Below are 19,034 nucleotides of genomic sequence, written 5' to 3'. Positions count from 1 at the left end.
AAATCCAAACACACCAACTCCATAGGAGCGGAGGTCCTGATACTTTTTCAAGGGGAGCACTGGCGGAAGGTTCCAGTGTCTTGGCCAGAATACACCTCTGACAACATTTGCTTTAGTCTTTGATCTGATGGTGCATTTTGGGGCAAAATAATTGCTGTCTCGTCAGTTGAGTTGTTCTTGCCTGCCCCTGTTGTCCGGCTAGATCATGGACACCCTGCAGGGCCTTTTTCTATAGGGTCAGAACAGTCTCATTAATAATGAATCCACAGAGAAGAATTCACAAATGTATTTTGTGATTTATATATAAATTACTCTCTTCTCACAAATACATTTCAATGCACACACAAATGGATATCGGTATGTATAAATGTAAATTAAATCCATAAACAAAAATAAGTTTCACAAACACATTTCTGATCCACACAAATGTACCTTGTTTTAAATAAATGTAATATAAATCCATAAATATATGAATTAAAAGTATTTATATTGTATACGAAAGATTTGTCTAAGAAGGGATTCAACGTCGTGCCTGTCAGGCAACCTGAGACAATGATGGAGCGCCTACACAAACTAAGTTGGCAGAGAAGTGGACGTGCGCGACAAGTGGAAAGCACTAGCTCTGGAACCTCTCACTACAAAGAGCGGCTGCAAGCCTTCCGAAGAGATGATCCACCCCGGAACGTGGACAGTGGATAGTACCCTGATGCAAACAGATTATCCAACTGATTCAATCTCCCGCCCTGGTTTGGTGAGTTTGATTATGTGATTATGTGTTTAGCCCATAATAGAGCAATGTGACTATTTATGACCTAGCGATTAAGCTATATTTCTAAGAATCGGGACTATGGACATTGAACTCTGCTACATGGCCACCTCTGAGGGCCCTCCCACTTACCGAGAGATAAGTACCTCAAAGCCACCTTTTATCATCTGGTGGAGGGTCACAAACAAGACCCATACCGTGGAAGACGTTTGTATGTTTTTCTTTTTTCTTTACTTTGTTAAATGTTCAAATGTTGTTTGTTTACAGTTGTTCTTTACTGTAAAGGGGAAGTTTTTCACGCAAATGCAGGACATGACTATTGAAGTAAGCCTTAATGCAAAGTATAAGATTAGCCACATATAATGTTAATGGTTTAAATAACCCAGTCAAAAGAGGGAAAATTTTGTCAAAGCTCAAAAAAGACAAAGTCCAAATAGCCTATCTCCAAGAAACTCATCTAAATGCCACTGAACATGCCAAACTAAACAGAATGGGTATTAAACATGTATTTTCATCATCTGACAAATCAGGACATAAAAGAGGGGTAGCTATACTGCTAGCAAGAGGAGTTAATTATGAACATATGTCAGAACTCACTGATACAGAAGGCAGGTATGTGATGATAATAGGTAAACTAGAAGGGACAACTAATACATCTGATGATGTATTAGTCTACCTAACACAGCCTTCTCTGTCATTCCCTAAACTAATGACTGTTTTAGAAAAATATGGTGCTCTATCAGGATGTAAACTAAATGTTCAAAAGACGCAAGTGCTTACTTTTAATTATGATCCACCTCGTTCCTTGAGAGAGAAGTACCAACTGACATGGGAGGCAGAACATATACGATACCTTGGTATTAATCTCCCAAAAGATATTTCAAAACTCTCCACCTTGAATTACGGGCCGTTAAACAATAACATTAAATCTGACATACAGAGATGGAGCCTCATTCCATTCTTAAGCCTTCATTCCAGAGTAGAATCCATAAGAATGAATGTGCTGACGAGATTGTTATACCTTTTCCAAAGTCTCCCAGTGGAAATACCCATGAAACAGTTTATCGAATGGGATAGAATGATATCAAGATTTCTGTGGCAAAGTAAGAAACCTAGGATTAGGTATAAAACTCTCCAGTTACACAACGATTGTGGTGGACTAGGCCTTCCTTGTCTGCGTGACTATAACTATGCAGCCCAATTAAGACCTCTGGTATGCTGGTGCAACCCATCATATTCTGCGAGATGGAAAGATATAGAGAGCAATATGTCCCATCAGATTCCTTTAGCAGCTGTTATGGCAGACAATAGATTAATGAACAACATGATGGTTAAAAACAACCCCTGGATTAACACCACTTCAAAACATGGCAGAAGACAATAAAACTCTGTGATTTGGAAAATACACTAAAAATACTAAGATGGTGTGCTTTTGACACAGATTTCTCTCCTAATAGTCTGGACTCCAGATTTAAGACTTGGATCAATGGGGGGCTTACGACCTACTACAGCTTTGTAAATAAAGGAACACTTAAGAGCTTTGAATTGTTGCAACAAGAGCATGGACTACAACGCCAAGATTTCTATAGGTATCTCCAGGTTAGACACTACTTTCAGGAAAATATAACCAGAGCAATAGAAGGGCAAAAGACAGGTATTTTGGAAGTACTCAAAGGAGCAATCAATTCATCAATATGCAAGAAGATTGTGTCTAGACTATATCAAGGGTTGCGCCAAGCCAGTCCAGACAACACTCTATATATTAAGGAGAAATGGGAAAAGGAAGGTGGTCTTTTTTTAATATCTGAAGAAGATTGGGAATGCTTATGCAGACTACAATGGAGAACAACATCCTCAAATACTTGGCGAGAATATAGCTGGAAAAATTTCTCCAGATTTTTTATAACACCACTACAACAACGGACCCAATTACCTAGTACAGCCTGCTGGAGGGCCTGTGGAGCAAATGAGGCCAATCATTTTCATATCTTCTGGGATTGCCAAGTACTAACTTCATACTGGCGAGACATACACTTCCACTTGGAAGCAATCTTTAAAGTTATCATCCCATGTAGGTTTGACACTTTATACATAGGAAACATCTCATTTGACTTATGGGATTACAGAGATAAAATTTTGTTACTTATACTTCAGGTGGCAAGCAAAAAAGCAATCTCAAGAAGGTGGTTAAAACAAGACTCTCCTACCATAGGAGAATGGTTGGAGGTGGTTCATGTTATATATAAAATGGAAAAGTTAACCTACTCCCTCCGAATTCAGACTGACACATTCTCTAGGACATGGTCTAAATGGACTGGGTATATTGAACATATAGGCTTACGATCAGATTTTGTCTGAAGCATTCTTTTTTTTTTTTTTTTTGGCGGTATTTGTATATATCTATATATATATGCTTGTCCTTTTTATTTTTATTTAATCACTCTCAGAGAGGCATAGTGAAACTCCCCCTTGTCTGAACTGTTCTTATAGTTAAAAAAAAAAAAAAATGGGAAAGAAAACTGTTATTGATATGAGGTAGTGACACAGATGAAAAAGTATTTGGTTTTCTTTCCTTTTTATTGTATTTTGTTTTTCCTATATATCAGGCACCTGTAAATCATAAGAGAAACTATGTAAAAGGAAAAGTATCCTACGATGTTTGAAACTTGGTGGCCTCAATAAAGATACAATTAAAAAAAAAAAAAAAACATGTTATTTCCCATAGACATTTGACCGAGGGAACCGGGAGGCTCGGAGGCTGGACTCAGAGGTCAGAACTGCAGTCATGTGATTGGCTGAAAACGAGGGAGGCATCTGATTGGCTACAGAGAGTTCCTTGTTGAAAAAAATGCATTTGTGAATCCAGCGACGTCAGGAGAGTCACAAATGAAAAGCGTCTTGTAAATTCAAGTTTAACAGTTTATATATAAATATAACATCCAAATACATTTTTGATGAAAATTGCAAATACTATTTTTAATTAATATATTTATGGATTTATATTACATTTATTTCAAACAAGGCATATTTGTGTGTCGATCAAAAATGTGTTTGTGAAACTTATTTTTGTTGATGGATTTATTTTACATTTATACATACCGATATCCATTTCTGTGTGCATTTTCTGTGTGAAATGTATTTGAGAAGAGAGTAATTTATGTATAAATAACAAAAGACATTTGTGAATCCTTCGCTGTGTATTCATTATTAATGAGACTGTTCTGATCCCATATTTTTCTACCAGACTCCTTGGTAATATGCTTTGTTCGTTGCCATTGAGAGAAGACAAGTGGCCCCAACAAATACAGACTTTAACATTTGCATATAATGCAACTGTGCATGAGACGACTGGATATGCTACACACACACACACACATATATGCCTATCTGCACATTCATACATATATACACATACTGCACATACATACACACATACACATACATCTGTACATACATATCAGTGGCGGCTGGTGGTTTTTAAAGTGAGGGAGGAAGGACTGCGCGCTTGGTTTCCATTGGCCTGCTTGCACTTGCATTGGTGTATGGTGGCATAAGAATGTGAGACTCAAGTTGCTTCAGGGTGTTTTGGTGAACTGCAAAATAGTAGGGAGTGATGGTTATGTGAATACAATTTATACAAAGCCACTAGTGGGACCACTGTCCCACTGTTTTGATGTCAAAGTAAATAAAAAAATCTGGGCCTTTTTTTTGCCCTCAATGACTGAAGTTATTGGTGGTAATTTAGCTATGTTTATTTTCAGTTACAATTGTTTTAAGAAAAGATTCAGACCAAAAGTGATGCCATTTAGTGTAGTGTCCATGATTTTTTTAGTTAATATAATTTGTGTTTGAAATTGTAAATAATTATACTTGAAGAAAATACTTTTGTTTGAGAATTCTTTTCCCTTTGATTGGCCTCATCGGACCACAGACCGATAGAAAATCTTTAGTAGCCTGCCATACACGTCAAAGGACCTGAGCCTCCCGAGGAAGAAGAGTATGCTCTGACTCTTCCTATGGGGAAGCACCTCTGTGTTGTCTGTCCAGTCAAGTTTATTGTTAATGCACATTCCAAGGAATTTGTATGCGTCCACAGTCTCACTTTTTACCCCCTGGATGGTAATGGAGGTTGACGATGTTGAGCTGGAGGTGGTTCTCCTCGGACCATCTGACAAAGCCCTCCACCACACCCCTGTATTCGTCCTCCCTGTCCCCACTGATGCAGCCCACAATGGAGGAGTCATCTGAGAACTTCTGTAGGTGGCACGATCCAGAGTTGAAGGTGAAGTTAGAGGTGTGAATGGTGTAGAGAAAAAGTGAAAGTAGTGTTCCTTGGGGTGCGCTGGTTTTGCTCTTCACCACATTGAACAGGCCGCACTGCAGCCGCACTGTGGCCTGCTGGAGCGGTAGTCTCCACGCCAGGCCACCATGTCGTAGTCTACCTGCATCGCAGAGAGCTTCTTATCCGACCACTCCGGCGCTAGTCTCGTTGCACTAGTTATTAGGTGTCCTACAAAAAATGTAGGAACGCTAGTGTATTCGTTAGTATTGTTATTTTTAACCTTACTTTTTAGCTCCAAAAGATATACAAATTGGTAGGCCTGTAGAAGTCATAAAATGAGTAAAGAAATGAAACGATGGGCCAGAATAACATAACAAGGAAGTTCAGCATTTCAACAGCCTGCCATTATCACAAGGAAGGTGCAATATGCATGAAACTAATGTTAAACATGCACAATTTGTCATGGTCGTGTTGAAGATTAGTCGAGATATAAACACTTAGACTAATTCAAGAGAGAGAGAGTAAAATAAAACGAGGGGTCCGGAGCAAGAATTGACAAAAGACTTTATCGTGAAGAAAAACAACAACGACAACAGCCTGAGTAGATCTATAGAGTCACTGTGGTTCACAAACTGTGGCGTCTTTTTATACACACAAACTGGGCAGCTTCTCCTTGAGGTGTCCGCCTCCATTCAGTCATAAATCCATCTTAACCTGAATGGTCAGCAAATGGTCAGCAAATGGTCAGCAAAGATAGCCCAAGACACTAGGCTGAGGTCAGCATGCCTTAAAGGGGTAGTTCGGAATTTTGGACATAGGGCCTGATTCCGAAGTGAGCATTGGTATTCTATATCACTGAAGACAGTTTTCAACACATTTCATTCAGTCCTTCTAGTTGCAGAGTTCGCTCGTGCTAGGCTAGCGCAAGTCAACGGGCAATGCTAGCCTGCTATTAAAAACAGCCGTACCCATTCCACAGTACACCCGAGGTAAATCAATTATAACGACAGACTATACATCTAAATGTCTGTTTATAGAGGTACACAGACATTTAGGTAACCTAGGTTACCTGCCGCTGTCATTGCTACAAACGCAGAGTACAGTGAACGAAGGAATTCTACAAGCGTATTAAATTAACAAGATATGGCCACGTTTGGAGGAGTTAGCGATGCATCTGCTTTTGAAGACGATTATGAGGAATTTGTTGTACCCAACGAACCGTACATGTACGAGCCGGTGTTTTGATGTCAAAGCCAGCAGCAACAAGCCACAGTTGAGTCCTTTCTGGATCTCGCACTGGAAATGGTGGAAACTTTGTGGTGCCCATCTGTACCGTTTATTTCTACAATTTCTAAAAGCACACTGAACCATCATGTTGCCTAGTCGTTCAATTGCGCTTCTGTCCGACGCTTCTCTGTTTACGTTCTTCTGTCGTGATTCGGTTACAAACCTAACCAGCGCATGGTAGAATTCCGCTTCAATTCAATTCAATTTTATTTGTATAGCCCTTAATCACCATTACAGTCTCAAAGGGCTTAACAGGCCAAATATTTGTGACACCCCCCTTTACCCATGCCCCCACACGGGCAAGAAAAAACTCCCTTGAATCAGCAAGGAAGAAATCTTGAGAAGAAACGCAGTGTAGGGGGATGGTCAGGAGTGCAATGGGTGCCACAATTGACATACAGGTAAATACATGCACATCATATTAAAATGGTGATGGGGTTCTGGCCGGTTATCCATGAGGAGAGTCCAGGCATCCAGTCCAGTACCTGCAACACGCTAGAACAGACAGAATAGTGAATTAGAACTGAAAAGTACATAGTGGGAATGTATAATGTAATAAGAAAAGCACAAGCAAACAGAGTAGTCTTCACTCTCGCATCAGTTGTTTTCACACTCCAAATGCAAGATTGTAGAGGTGCGTTCTGAGCTTCCCTTTGAATAGCTCCACAGAGTCAGCTTCCCTGATCGCTGATGGCAGCCTATTCCATGAAAAAGGGGCTCGATAGGCAAACGCTCTCTGTCCAGCCGATTTCTTTTTAACCTTCGGCAGTGAAAGAAGGCCAGCTCCCGAAGACCGGAGAGACCGAGAAGGACTATAAGGAATGATCAGGTCCTTCAAGTACGATGGAGATTATCCATGCAAGGCTTTATAGGTTAACAATAGCACCTTAAAGTCTGATCTGAAAGTTATTGGTAGCCAGTGTAGAGAGGCGAGAATAGGTGTAATATGATCAAACTTTCTTGTTCTGGTCAGCAGTCTAGCTGCCGCATTGTGTACCAGCTGTAGACTTTTTGTGGTAGAGTTCGGTAATCCCGAGAACAATGCATTGCAATAGTCCAGTCTTGACGAAACAAATGCATGAATCAGTGTCTCCGCATCCACTGCGGATAACATTGGTCTGATTCTTGCAATGTTTCTCAGATGGAAAAAGGCAATTCTAGTTATACTTCTTATATGTTGGTCAAAGCATAGGTGGGGGTCAAACAGGACACCAAGATTTTTGACGGATGCACTCTGTGGGATGGCGAAGCCATCCAACCACAGAGAGGCATCCTCAAACTTTTCCCGGTCCCGCTTCGAGCCGATAATCATCAGCTCTGTCTTCCCAGTATTAAGCTGTAGGAAGTTTTGTGACATCCAGCCCTTCACAGCAGCTAGACAGGACTCAACCCTTTGAATCTGGCCCGAGTCCCCGGAATCTACAGGAATGTAGAGCTGGGTGTCATCCGCATAGCAATGGAAACTAATTCCGAAGCTGCGGATAACGTCACCCAGGGGAAGCATATAAATTGCAAAAAGTAATGGACCAAGAACCGACCCTTGTGGTACGCCAAAGTGCAATTTACCGCGCTTTTATTCTGCACCCTCGTGAAGCACAAATTGGGTTCTATCGGTGAGGTACGATTCAAGCCAACCAAGAGCCGTACCCCCGAAACCAACATAGTGTTCAAGACGGTGAAGAAGAGTGCTGTGGTCGATCGTATCAAACGCAGTGCTCAGGTCCAATAGCACAAGCATTGGCTTGTATTTTTATCCAAAGCTAAAAGGATGTCATTTACAACTCTTGTAATAGCAGTTTCAGTTGAGTGGAAATTCCTGAACCCCGACTGGAAAGGTTCGAAGAGATTATTCCTGGTCAGATAATCAACAATTTGCTTCGCTACAATCCTTTCCTGTACCTTGGACAGGAAGGGCAGATTCGATATAGGCCGATAGTTCCTGATTAATTCAGGATCTAGGCCAGGCTTTTTGAGTAGCGGTTTTAACACCGCAGCCTTGAAATTGGAGGGAACAATTCCCGTTGAAAACGAAAGATTCATTAGCGAGAGGATAACAGGCCCCACCGTTGGAAGAAAGTCCTTAAGAACCCTGGAAGGGAGAGGATCCAACATATAAGTTGTTGGCTTTGAGACCTTTATCACCCTTTCAAGTTCCACCAAAGAAATTGCCTTAAACTCAAAAAGAGTTGCGTCAGAGTTCACCATCACCGCTTCTGCTGAGAAAGTAGTCCCTCGATGATTCATGCGATGCATGATTAGTTTTATTTCTAACATTATTCTATCAACACAGACATTTAAATCTATAGTCTGGCGTTATAATTGATTTACCTCGGGTGTACTGTGGAGTGGGTAAGACTGTTTTTAATAGCAGGCTAGCATTGCCCGTTTACTTGCGCTAGCCTAGCACGAGCGAACTCTGCAACTAGAAGGACTGAATGAAATGTGTTGAAAACTGTCTCCAGTGATATAGAATACCAATGCTCACTTCGGAATCAGGCCCTATGTCCAAAATTCCGAACTACCCCTTTAACCCCGTAGCTCCCTGCTCCTTTTAGGGGTTCCACCTCAGACTCCCAGGCACCGTGTGTTTTCCACTATTAGATATACAGACCTCATAATAATCATAGTTTACCATGGAATATAATCATTAATTTCTACCACACATATTCCCTTTTGTGGCTGCCAAGATCACAACAAAAACATAACAGTCGTTTAGGCTATATTTTGCACTACATTTGATCATCATTAAAAACCTTTAAGCATGTTCAGGAATCTCAACCTGTAGAATTCTCAGGATTTTAAACCTGTTTAAGGCAAAAAGATCTATCAAATGTTTTACTAGAATTCACACATAACATAGTATTTTCAGCATGCATTGACAATTAGCATTTCAGAATATATGACATAAAAATATGAAACCCAAAAAATGACATTTCAAAAAATAAGTAAATAATAGAAATTAAAAAACTAAGATTGTCAACAAGTTTGCATAGATTTGGATAGCTCTGATCATCGTCATGTACCGGTATACTATATAAACGTTGGGGGTTTGGGCATTGTGGTTGTTGCTTCTGTTTGCAGCCACCACGCCCTGGAACCCATTAGTCCAATGTCCATTTGTTCAAACTGTCTGCAATGGTTGTGGTTCACATGGAGAGTTCACCAGTTAAGAAAATAGGACCTCCTTCTGATGTCCGATTCTCACATTCCGGTCTCCTCTCCAGTTTCACTCCAATCCATCTCCCCATAGAGCATCCTCTCCCAGTCACCCGACTCCTCTAGGTTGTTCATCGCAAGTGTGAATGATCCATCTGGGGCAGTATTATTTGGAATGAAGGTACAACCCATTTCACCTATAAGAGCACAAACTCCCCCCTTTTCTGCTAAAAGCCAATCTAAAGCCTCTCTGTTCTGCCAAGCCACAGCTTTAAGAAGTATATATTCTCCCATATTTAATTTATACTTTCTGTTATAGCCCCATGTATTCCTGACGTTACTGTTAAACACCATTTCATTGGATTAAATTGGATATTTACTTCACACCGATTTTTCCTATGCACATGTTCATAATTCTGGCGGAAGGTTAATGCACATAACGGTTGGTTATCCGACATAACAGTAAACACAAATTCATTAACTTGGTTCTGCGGTGGTATCTGAGCATATAAGACTATTTTCCCTTTCTTGTTAACTAGTCCTGAATGAGTTGGGGCCGGATTGTCCTGTGTTCCTCTCTGGCTTCCTTCAGTACCAGCCCCTGATTCCTGGCTCTTCCAGGTCTGTGTTGTCTCAATGGTTTCATCCTTCCTCGGGGTCTGTCCTTGTGCCAGCGGAATCTGGCACAACCCGTAAAGGATCAGGAACAGGCTCCCCGTTTCCAGCATCATCATGTTGCTGTATCTCTTGGCTCGATTGGATCTGGTCCTGGGGCAGCTGGTCAGCCCCAGGTGTGTCTGCGTCTGGCTCCTCCTCCTCACGCTCATCCCTGGACTTGAGTTGAGCGTCTTTTGTGCAGTGGTTGAGATGATACTACGTGGCACTTCCTTCCACTTGGATGGCTGTTGGTGTTGCGTTGGTGATTTTGTATGGTCCTTCTCTCCTGGGCTCGTTCCACTTTCTCCTGAACACCCTGAGATACACTTGGTCACCTGGCTCCACCCCCCTTGGTGGCTCCTCCTCCAACTCTGGAACTCTGTCTTTCTCTTGTTGAAAAATAAGCCTGTGTATGCCAGTTAGTTGTCCCATATAACGTCTTAATTCAGTTTCCAATTGTTCTAATGGAGGTCCTTTATGAGGCCCTCGAATGACTGGTGAAGGCATGGGTCGACCCGTAAGTATTTCATGCGGGGTTAGATGCGTCGTTCTGTTAGTTTTCATGCAATAACTCATTAGTGTCAGCCGTAGTGCATTAGTCCTCAATTTAGTACTCTAATTTAATTTTGTTAATCTTTGTCTTAAGCGTCCCATTCCTCTCTCCACCATACCTTGTGGTTTGAGGAATGTAGACACGGACTAGTCTTTATTTGACATGCAGATGTTGAATCACTTGTTTGAGTGTTTTCTGAATAAACGCTGCCCTATCACCTGAGCTAATTTGTGACGGAATTCCAAACCTTGGCATGACTTCTCTCGTAAGAAACTTGATTACTGTAGCCGCACTTTGGTCTTCTGATGGGACTGCTTCTACCCATCTGTTGAACACTGTTTTTTCAAATATTTCACACTCATTTAGCTGGATGTCAATCATTGTTTGCAAGTATGGTGAAGAAAAACCTTGTTTTCAAAAACTTTCCTAATTCTCCTCAATACCTCCCCCCTTGCACAATGGTCAAAACCATGCGCATTAAATGATAAGCAAATCTAAGAACGCCGTTGGTGCAACCAACGTCGAAAAGTCTAACCTTAAGCATCAGCAAACTGAAACCAATCTTTTGGGAAGGGAAATCGAAACCAGTATGTCCAAATCCAAAGCCCAATATGGGTGGGTTTACCATCAGCCGCCTGAAACCACGCTGTTCCAAAGTCATGCACTAAACCGAAAAAACGTACATGCGTTAGTGAGCTTCTATACCACAAAGGTAAAATAAAATAAAACGCGACATGCCCCGTTCCAAGACCACCTCTACTGCCATAGCTGACATATCTGACTCCTGTTCCCCCTCCACCTTTCATCAGCCGGCTGTTCCTATGATGGTTGCAGTCTGTCACTCCATGATCAAGTGAGCCAGTGTTCACAGTGACTCTGCCAAGTAATCGTGACTGTGCCTGTTTTAGATTGTCCCGGGCGTCAAGGTGGGATCTTACCCGTCGTTGGCTAACCAGCCTTCCATACTGGCTTATTGCAGGATGCCGTACCTGGGATACGATCAATCCCCACCTATATGGTGGTATAAATCGCAAAGTGGAGGGATGGAGACAGAGGCTGCATCCGAATACTTAGTACATACTATTTCTGTCCAGTGTCTACTACTTGACCATACTACACTTGACTGTGTAGTACGGTCTACAGACTCTACAGCTATGCGTAGAACGCCTCCGAACGCTTCCGAACACCGCCGAAACTCCACCGGATGTTTGGAGATGACGTATCTCCCCCCAGATGGCGGCAAAATGTACCTGTTTTTCTTGTTATCGTTGCTATTAAATAAAAAATGTCTCTTTCTACGCGAATGGCTCTTGAAATGGATATCGCTGCTAGAAGGCGTCGTCGTCGGTCATCTCGTAGAGCGACTTACCGGCAGGTTATGATGTAAATATGTGGACATTTGGTAAGTCATTTTTTTGGAATAATAATACATTTACAGTTATTTGTTACTCCGTGAAAAAAAAGACGATTGAAGTTAATTTTTCTTTTTTTATTGAACACACACACACACACACACACACACACACACACACACACACACACACACACACACATACACACACACACACACACACACACACACACACACACACACACACACACACACAAAAAGCCGCTGTTGGTGGTGTCGGGTCAGCCATCTCTTCTTCGTTTGTTACCAGACTCCGGTTGCATTGTGGGATAGCGTAGTGAGGTCCGTGGTTTACTTTGGTGGTAGTACACATTCGGAAACGTCTTCCGTACTACAGAATGCGTACTGAGTATTCGGACGCGCTATATTTTTCGCATACAACAAAATGCATACTATATAGTATGCAAGTATGAGTATTCGGATGCAGCCAGAGTCTTCAGCCGCATCTGCCCTTTGCAGGCATGTGTGTGCGTAAAGGATACACATCAGGGCAACTATAAAACAAAAGGTAATTTATCAGAGTTAAAATTATTAAAGTGTTGCAGCAGCAGTAGTGGCATTTGAAAGGTAAACCCACTACTTCCGAATCCAATTTGACAACATAGCATGTATGACTCCTTCCCAGCAGATGTGGCGTCAATCCACCTATTGTCTTTAACTAGGGAGATGTGAAAGAAAACAAAAATCACAATATTAAAACTTGCATTTTCAATATTGGGCGACTCACTTCTGTCTTAATCTCCACTCAAAATCACAATTCTCTTCATAATCCTACCCGATTGCCTTTCACTATCTATTTAAATTGGACGACCTAATTAAACCTTTTATTCTACCTATTGATTGCATTTAGTGTTTTCCACATTTTGATTCACTACTATACCAAACCCAAACCCCCTACGTTGTCCTTATCTAGTTTATTCAACACTGAATTGATACATTGTTTCCATTTACTAATTAACCATGTTGTTTTATCTGAAGTATGCTTGTGAGCCGAGGACAAAATCTAAACGTAGAATAACAGTCTTATTTGAACTATGGAGAACGTGGAGCGGCAGTGAGGTTTAGGAATGGTTTGTCTTTATTTTCTAACTTATTTTTTAAGCGCAAAGTTGTGACTGGTCGGGGTGAGATAAGTCGTTGTGTAGATTTCATTTGATTAACTGTTTAACATTAATATGTGGAGAATTAATACATATAATTATTTGGATGATTTGTAAGTTGGATTGTTTTGATGGTTTTCGTCTATTGATTTGTTCCTGGGATATTTTGCCTTTTAAAAACTGTGAAATTAAGAGTGAGTGATAAAGAGAAGTTACATCGACAAAACTTCAGAGTATTGCTTTATGTGTGTGGTTTTTGACATCCTTCCTATCATTTGTGTACTTAGAAATGAGAAAAGAAGGTATATATATAAAAAAATGTCTGTTGGAGAACGTGGAGCGAGTGTATTCAGAGTGTATTCCATCACTCTGAGTAGGAGAGGATTCTCCCCTACCTCGGCGGTCCTGACACACACACGAGAACAGGCTCACACACACATCCTTTCTTATTTTATTTTGCTTATTTATTTTAAATGACATTTTGTCATTGTGGATAACCTAAATTAGAAATTTGGATGACGTTTTATCGTACTTATTTGGTCTAATTTTTAAGTATTGCCGATTGTTTTTTCTAAATGATAAGATCACTTTTGATAAATTGTCTATTACTTATCATAATCTCTAAGGAAATATTTTATTTGTGTTGTTATCTTGGCACCTAGACCTCGTCAGGTCCAAGCACCAAAACAACATCCACCTATCCACCGCGGAGTCCAAGGGTTGGGTCAGCTCCTCTTTTTTATGAGTGCAACTGTGTGCCATTAAACCCCTTGACTCCTGTGGAGTGTGGTGTGCAGACAATTTTTAACGCTAATTGCTCATGTTTTGGAGTCTAATTATTCCCAAATCCTGTGATCACCATGTAACTTGATCAGGGACACATCAACACTCAGCTAGGAGGAGATGGGGATCGAACTAGCAACCTTTCGGTTACAAGACACCCTCTACTTCCTGAGCTAAACCGACCCCCAGCCACCTCTCCGCTGATTTATTACCTCCGGGTCGGTCCGCGTCCGCCCTTTTTGCTTTCTATTACATTCCTCTCCCTTCTACAAATACCTTCTCCCTCTGATCCAACCCGTTGTCTCACCAGTGCTCTGTGTACCAAGATGTAATGATATATACCACATGGTGTTCCGACGCGTTGGAGAGTCTCCAAGAGCCACAGAATCACCAATCCCAGTGGTGGTTCTACGTTTCTTCTAAAACAGTGGACATGGGTTACATTCAGGGAGCAATTACAGAGTACATCCAAGCACACAAATAATCTATTCAGCACAATGCAAATTCAATCTCTTTCTCTCTGTTGTCTCTCTGTCCAGCCCCCACCGGCGGGTTTTCCTCACTTACGTTCCTTCTCTCTAACTCTCTTTACCTCTCTTTACCTACTTCCTTTGCTTTCACAAATCTCCATAACCATTTTCACTTTCAGTAATCCTTTCCTTTCCTTTCTGGTTTATTCGTTTTTGGACACACTCCAAAACTAGATTATTAATCTTAAAAGGCCATCGAAAGATATGAATCTCCCCAAAGAAAATTCTAACCGGAAAGCCTTCTCCAATCTCATCGCCACTTCTCGTTGCCATTCCACACACCCTTCCTCTTCTCTGTCTCACTCTTCACAAATCACTTCATCTGACCCCTCTAACTCAACTCAATGCTAACTCTTTCTCACTCACTCACTCACTCCTCACTCACATATACAACTTAAAATAAGAATTCTCCAATAGTCATCCTTGGAGCTGTCATAGGTATTAACTGCGTGTGTCCCGAGAATTCTAAAGTTTTGGTGAATTTTCCTGCCATGGGGAGGTGAGAGGCATAATTTGAACCTACGCAAGTGTTAGTGACTCCAGTGTGGGCCATCATTGGCATGCCTCTATAATTTATCAGAACCTGCAGTATTGGTTCCTCATCAGCTTGTTTTGTGATTGCTACAAGCTGACCCTCCCCCTGTGGATTCTCTGGGCCCCCCTAGTATCCCTAACCTATAAAGGGACCCGCCTGTCCCTGGTCGCTGTTACCTTGTGATTGCTGTGGTGGAAAAGGGTTAGTTAAACAATTCCTCCTAATATGTCCTTCCGGGTTGCACCCATAACAAATTAAAGGACCTCTGCGTTGTCCTTTGGATCCTTGTTGTTAATTGTTTCTAAACTGTCCTAGGGGCCCTTTGTACAGGTTCTGTCTATTTTTATTTGTGGGGTTCCCATAATTATGGATGTGTACATGTGTAACAGTTGGAGTAGGTGACAGTTGGCTCTGAGGCTGTTGTACTGGGAGAGAAAATGCCAATCGTGGATATTGGTTTTGAAGTGCGCCCTGCTGGACGGCTTGCGATATTACAGCAGCTGATTCTAAAACACCTGCCTGTCTCTTCTTATCTCTTTCCTTCCTTGTGAGATCTTCCAGCTGAAGCTGATATAGCTTCCTCTGGACCTCTTTGCTTTGTTCCTGTATTCTTTGTTTATTCTGACGATATTCATCCACTGCATGAACTAAATGGTCATTAAAATCTCTATGAGATCCTGATGTAAACAGTCCAACCACATCCTCTAGCTTGGCTTTGATTTAGCTGGGTAGTGTCTCTATCACAGAGTTTCTAAACAAAACAGAGAACACCGGATGGATCTCAGGATCCTCATCCGTCTCCATGCGCCATCTGTCTACTTGGGCCTGCAGGTAGGATGCAGGGTTCTCTGTGTCACCAATAGGGAGACCTCGCATGTTTTTAGGATCCATGCGGACCGGGAACTCCCTCCTGAGTGTGGCCCACATCGCCCCTCTGTAATGATCAAGTGTAGTCTCATCATACTTTCCATCCAGTATATTCAACCCTCCATTCCTCAGTACAAACTCCATCTTGGATAACCCCAACACTCTTGCCAACAGAGCTTTCAGGTCCCCCACTGCAATTAGCTTTCCCACTGTGAGCTCCTCAAATGTTCTAATCCATTTGGACGCCCCGTTAATTATGTTAGGGAGTTTAGAAATGACTCCCTCTAAGTCCTGTGAACCCCACGGTTGAAAATGGACCTGTTGTCCTTTGACTAGAATAGGATAATTTCCCGGGGAAGTTTCGGGTGCCCTTTTCCCCCTTTGTGATTTCCTTAGTTTCTCATCTAACTCGAGTGATGTGGGGCTTAGTACTGATGTACTGCAGCCAGGCTCCTCTACCCCTTGTAGCACACTAGACCTCTCCTTCTGTCTTTCGTTCCTCTTCTTTAATTTCCTCTTAGCATTCTTAGTAATGTGTTTTACATATGGTTGTGATGACCCTTCGCCTACATGCTCAATGTCATCCTTCTCCTGTGTTTCATTCCCGTTTTCACTCTCACTAGTATTAATGTCAGTATTGTTACACTCTTCCCTTGCTTTCCTGATCCCCTCACAACAATCCATGTGTATGGGTGCGCCCCTCCTCCCCTGTGTGTTACATTTATTATCTCCTTCATCTAGTGTGACTTCCCCTTTCGATTCTACATTGCCTTTTAGCAATGGGTGCAATGATACTAGTTTGTGCAGCGGTGGCTCAGAGGCAATGGTTGAGCCTTGTTGTTATTAGCTATTATTTCTCCCGCCACTCTCTGTAATGTTCGTCATCTCTCTCCTTCCTCTAAGAAACAAAGCTAGCACTAACTTTTCCCTGTCCTTCTTCGCTAAGGCCGTTTTTCCACTTCTGTTATCTATGTAATTCCTTATTACTACCTCCATGTCCCTATACATTATTGGGTCAAAAGTCCCTCCCATGGGCCATATAGTGCCTGATCCTTCTGTCCTTTCTTCCCATTTCTCAGAGATCTTTATCATCTCACCTTTGAGCAATAGCAATAGTCTCTACTCAAAACTTCTACCGCTGTTGGTGCCATTTTTAATTATTACTTTATTTATTTATTTTGAAATACACTATTTATTAATACAATTTATTAGTTAGTTTACTAGTTAGTTTAAATACTTTATTATCTCTAAGCTATAAATGTGAACTCTTCCCAGGCGATCGTCTCCCTCTCGAAGATTGGAATGTGGCCCCTTTCACTGTTATCTTTAACCCTGGCCTGCAGGCTCCTGCTCGTACCCTGTGAGATTGCTCGTGCACGTTCAGTTAGTCAGCGCGATGATGTTTAAGTCAAAGAAGACAGGTACACACTCTTTCGACCTGCGGACCCAACTCCAATCGAGATCTCAGAAATCCAACAGGTACGCACTCTTTCGACCTGCGGACCCAACTCCAATCGAGATCTCATAAATCCAACAGGTTCGCTCTCTTTCGACCTGCGGACCGAACTCCAATCGAGATCTCAGAAATCCAACAGGCTCGCACTCTTTCGACCTGCGGACCGAACTCCAATCGAGATCTCAGAAATCCAACAGGCTCGCACTCTTTCGACCTGCGGACCGAACTCCAATCGAGATCTCAGAAATCCAACAGGCTCGCACTCTTTCGACCTGCGGACCGAACTCCAATCGAGATCTCATAAATCCAACAGTTACGCACTCTTTCGAACTGCGGACGCACTTTTCTATTGGAACTTTCTCACTAATTCGTTCCTCTAGAATACAGCCACAGGACTTTATAGTAGGCCTACTTAAACAAAATACCAAAACACCAAATAACAACAACTCGTATCAAAATATGGAGCCACAAAGCGTCTTGGTCATTTACCACAGAACGCCTAGGGCCTATGTGCGCGCGCACGTCAATCTCTCCCGGAGCCCCCGTATCTCTCACTCGCTCATTTATCTATAATTTTGGTTTGTTTGATCGGAGAGACACTTTACCTGCTGCTGAGCGTTTCAGACGGGGCAAGAACGACTCTATCCTATATATGGCAAGACAACTTACCCTTGAGCTCTGGTCGTATGATCCGTTCGAGTCCCGTCCTCTGGCCCGGCAGCTGGCGAGTCCCTGTTTCCTCCTGGTCGTGACGCCAATATGTTGAAGATTAATCGAGATATAAACACTTAGACTAATTCAAGAGAGAGAGAGTAAAATAAAACGAGGGGTCCGGAGCAAGAATTGACAAAAGACTTTATCGTGAAGAAAAACAACAACGACAACAGCCTGAGTAGATCTATAGCAGGGATGGGCAACTTTCATGATAAAGAGGGCCACCTTTTTCATCATAACCATCGGAGGGCCACATGACTGCACACTTCAACTAAACGTGAGCTGAGAGAAGCTACACAATTTTGAATTTGGTAGATATGATTTCCTGTATTCTGGTGCATTTTGGGGATGGCCACTAGGCAAGGCAAGGCAACTTTATTTATATAGCACTTTTCATACACAAGGCAGACTCAAAGTGCTTCACATATAAACATTGTCATACAATAAAATAAAATAATAGATAAGTAAAAGAAAACATATGCAAGAAATGAGTAAAAAATCATCCAGAATCATAACCTATGTACGGTATGTTAATTGAACCAACATACATTAATTTCATGTTTTCCATGCTCAAACAGCCACATGAATGGTCAGTATTTTTACTCACATACATCATCATTCAATGAAGTCAAAAAACTGAAAAACAGTGGCCCAACATTAAGTGCAACAACTCAATGAACTCAAACCCAACAAGCAGTTGTAGTAGTTGTAGTGGCGACTTAAGTGGATATCTTTAATGGCTGATATCGCTTCTAAGCAAACTAGACGCATGGGTTTGCCTTCGAATTCTATGAATTCTTCTCATCTTTCTTGACCGAGTTTTCTGTAACTCGATCAATTATTATTATTATTATTATTTATTTATTTTTATTATGTGCGGGCCTGACTGAGTGAGGATGCGGGCCGCACTGAGTGAGGATGCGGGCCGCCAGTTGCC

This window comes from Gadus morhua, chromosome 8 (assembly GCF_902167405.1).
Source record: "Gadus morhua chromosome 8, gadMor3.0, whole genome shotgun sequence".
Taxonomy (NCBI): domain Eukaryota; kingdom Metazoa; phylum Chordata; class Actinopteri; order Gadiformes; family Gadidae; genus Gadus; species Gadus morhua.
This window is presented reverse-complemented; position numbering follows the sequence as displayed.